At 41.2% G+C, this 2,561-nt stretch overlaps 1 long non-coding RNA gene across 1 annotated transcript in view; it reads left to right on the forward strand.

Moving 5' to 3' along the window:
* LOC111728800 overlaps positions 1-2,546 on the forward strand; it is a 102,224-nt gene extending 99,678 nt beyond the window's left edge. The window contains exon 4 of the long non-coding RNA XR_002775961.1: positions 1,825-2,546. This is a non-coding gene — a long non-coding RNA (uncharacterized LOC111728800). The remainder of the gene's footprint in view (positions 1-1,824) is intronic.
* Positions 2,547-2,561: the final 15 nt, after the last annotated feature.

Raw genomic sequence — 2,561 nt, forward strand, 5'->3', positions numbered from 1 at the left:
TGGATGATTATTTTATCTTAACAGATGATAATTACAGAAATATGGAATATTGTAATTTGAAAGAACATTCAGGATAGTTTATTATAACTATCTTGTTATAATGTTCTCAATTTTCAGATGTGAAGAATGAGACTCAAAAGGACTAAATGACTTGCTCAAGGCCATTTAATTTAAGGAAAGCCAGTGCTAGCACCTGGCCATTCAGAAGCCAGATTCTAAATTCTTTCCAATGCCTATATTGACTTCAAGTGCTCTCACCCTCGCAAGGCCTGTTGGTTCTAAATTATTCTCTTAAGCTATTCAAAAAGATCGTTATGGGTGATTTTCAAAGCAGGTGTTTCTGCTTACATACGTACTATGGGCAAATGTATTTTCAGGTACACACACGGAAATAATATCCATCATAATACGCTCTCTGTGAAGCCTTGTGAGAGCTCACAGCCTGATCTGAACTGTGCTGTGGAGAAGTAGTGGAAGTTCTCCTTTCCTGAGTGTCACAGGGGGCGGGGACACTCCCACCCCCATCCCCCCCGCGTCCCCCCCTTCCCCCCCGTCCTTCCCAGGGCCAGTGGTCGCACCCTCTAGCAAACAGGTGAGAAGACCTGTCCTAGGCCAGCCACCTCCGACTATGCTCATTGCGCTGCAGCCGTAAGCTCAGCGCGTAACAGCCTTAAGCTCAGCGCCAAGCCGCACAGAGCTGGGCAGCAGAGCTGACCTGTCAGCCGCCCACACGGGCCTGGGTGTGGCACGCAGGCCTACAAAACCTGTCCACTCTGCCTTTCAAACACTGTAAAGACCCATTCTCATTCCCTAAAGGCACCATTTTCTCTTGGTGTTCCCCGTAAAGCTCTTAATAATTTTCATCAGTTTGTTTTATGGACTCCCTGCCTCCCTCTTCTTCCTGTGTCCTGGGGTCTGTCCCCTGTCTGTGCACACTATCTCTGGGGGGCCCTCAGTCATCCCCATGGCTTTAGCTCTGGCCAGGATGCCCACAAATCCCCACTTTCTCTCTCCTCCTGTATCTTTTTCCAGCTCGGGTTTGTTGAGAATTTACTAAAAAAGATGTATGAGATGTAGTCTTTTTCCCTGAAAGATATTTTAACTTAGTTGCTATAAATTGTGTATTTTAATAGGAAACAAATATTGTCCATAACTCTGTTTGTTTAAACTATTTTGATTTTTATTTGAATTTAGAATATGACAATAAACATTTTGTCGTTTATTTAAGTCATAATTATATGTTAGATATTTAATGTGTACTTTCTTTATTGGTTATAAAAATCATAATACTGAAGTAAGGATTAAAAGCCACTTAGGAGAATAAGGAAATATTAATAACATCTCAGTACTTATATTTACAGAATTTTTCTTTGAAATTACCTTGTCTCAAAAATTAAACTATAAAATGAATTTATAAATATTCAGTTTTTAAAGCTCTTTTATACATAGAAAAAACTTAGCCATTCACATGGGCACAAACTTTACTTATCAGGAAAACGAATGTTTCCTCAGTAGCTGTCCATAAGTATAGTTACTAATGGAAAATAGAGAACTCCATTTTCCTTAGTCTTTAGATACACTGAGGACTTTTTTTTCTTTTTAAATATCAAATGAGTTAATGCCCCTCAGAATTTCCTGTCAAGAGTTAACCCCGCTGAAGGTAGAGCTCAGAGGAAAAGGACTCGAATTCCTCAGGTAACCCAGGAAAATCATTTCCATATAAAATACTGAGTTTATACCATTTAAGTTTGGGCTTCACTCTTCCTCCAAGATTATGATCTTAAATTTTTTATTGTTTTTTTTTTTTTTTTTTTTTTTTTTTAGTTACCTACAGATGATCTGGCATAGAAGATACATCAAGGACAAGGTCAGGACATAGGTCAACCATTCTGACTCATCATCATCATCTGATCAAACTGTAAAATGATACGTACTAAAATATTGAAGTCACAGTCTATGGTGTCTCTATAAATTATGATCAATAAGACACTAAACATCCTGCAAATATGTGAAATAGCACTGTTCTGGCCCCTCAGAGTCAGTGAGGCAAGTCTGTCATAGCTCCAGGTACCCACTTGATCAGTCATGGTCTTGAAAACAGATTGTATGGTGACCAGAGCCATCTGTGCGGCACTGCAGAGACCCGCATGGAGACCTCTGAAAGAGGGGAGCCAGAGCAAGACCACTGACCATCGCATGTCCACAGGCCCAAACGCTCCTAAGCTCCAGGATCATGTTACATCTACCTGCACATCTGGATCTGTTTCCGAGTCATCCCCACCGAGCTCTTTGGCTGGCTCAGCTGTTTGGGCAGCTGTATACTCAGCTGTAATCGAAGACACCTCAGAGCACGTATATTTCTAATTCTGAGAAGACCCAGACCTGACCATGAAAGTACATGGAATGTGATTAGGTGGTTCACTCGCAGAAGCGATGTCCTCATTGGCTGGCAGTGCTGCCAGTGTAGCAAGGCTAGAAAAGAAAAGATAAAGGAAGAAAACAGGAAGAGGCAGTCCTCCAAGAGGCGGTGAAAACTCCACAAAGCGGAGAGAAGAAGCATT

The sequence above is a fragment of the Pteropus vampyrus genome, unplaced genomic scaffold (genome assembly GCF_000151845.1).
Source record: "Pteropus vampyrus isolate Shadow unplaced genomic scaffold, Pvam_2.0 Scaffold229, whole genome shotgun sequence".
In the NCBI taxonomy this organism is placed as follows: domain Eukaryota; kingdom Metazoa; phylum Chordata; class Mammalia; order Chiroptera; family Pteropodidae; genus Pteropus; species Pteropus vampyrus.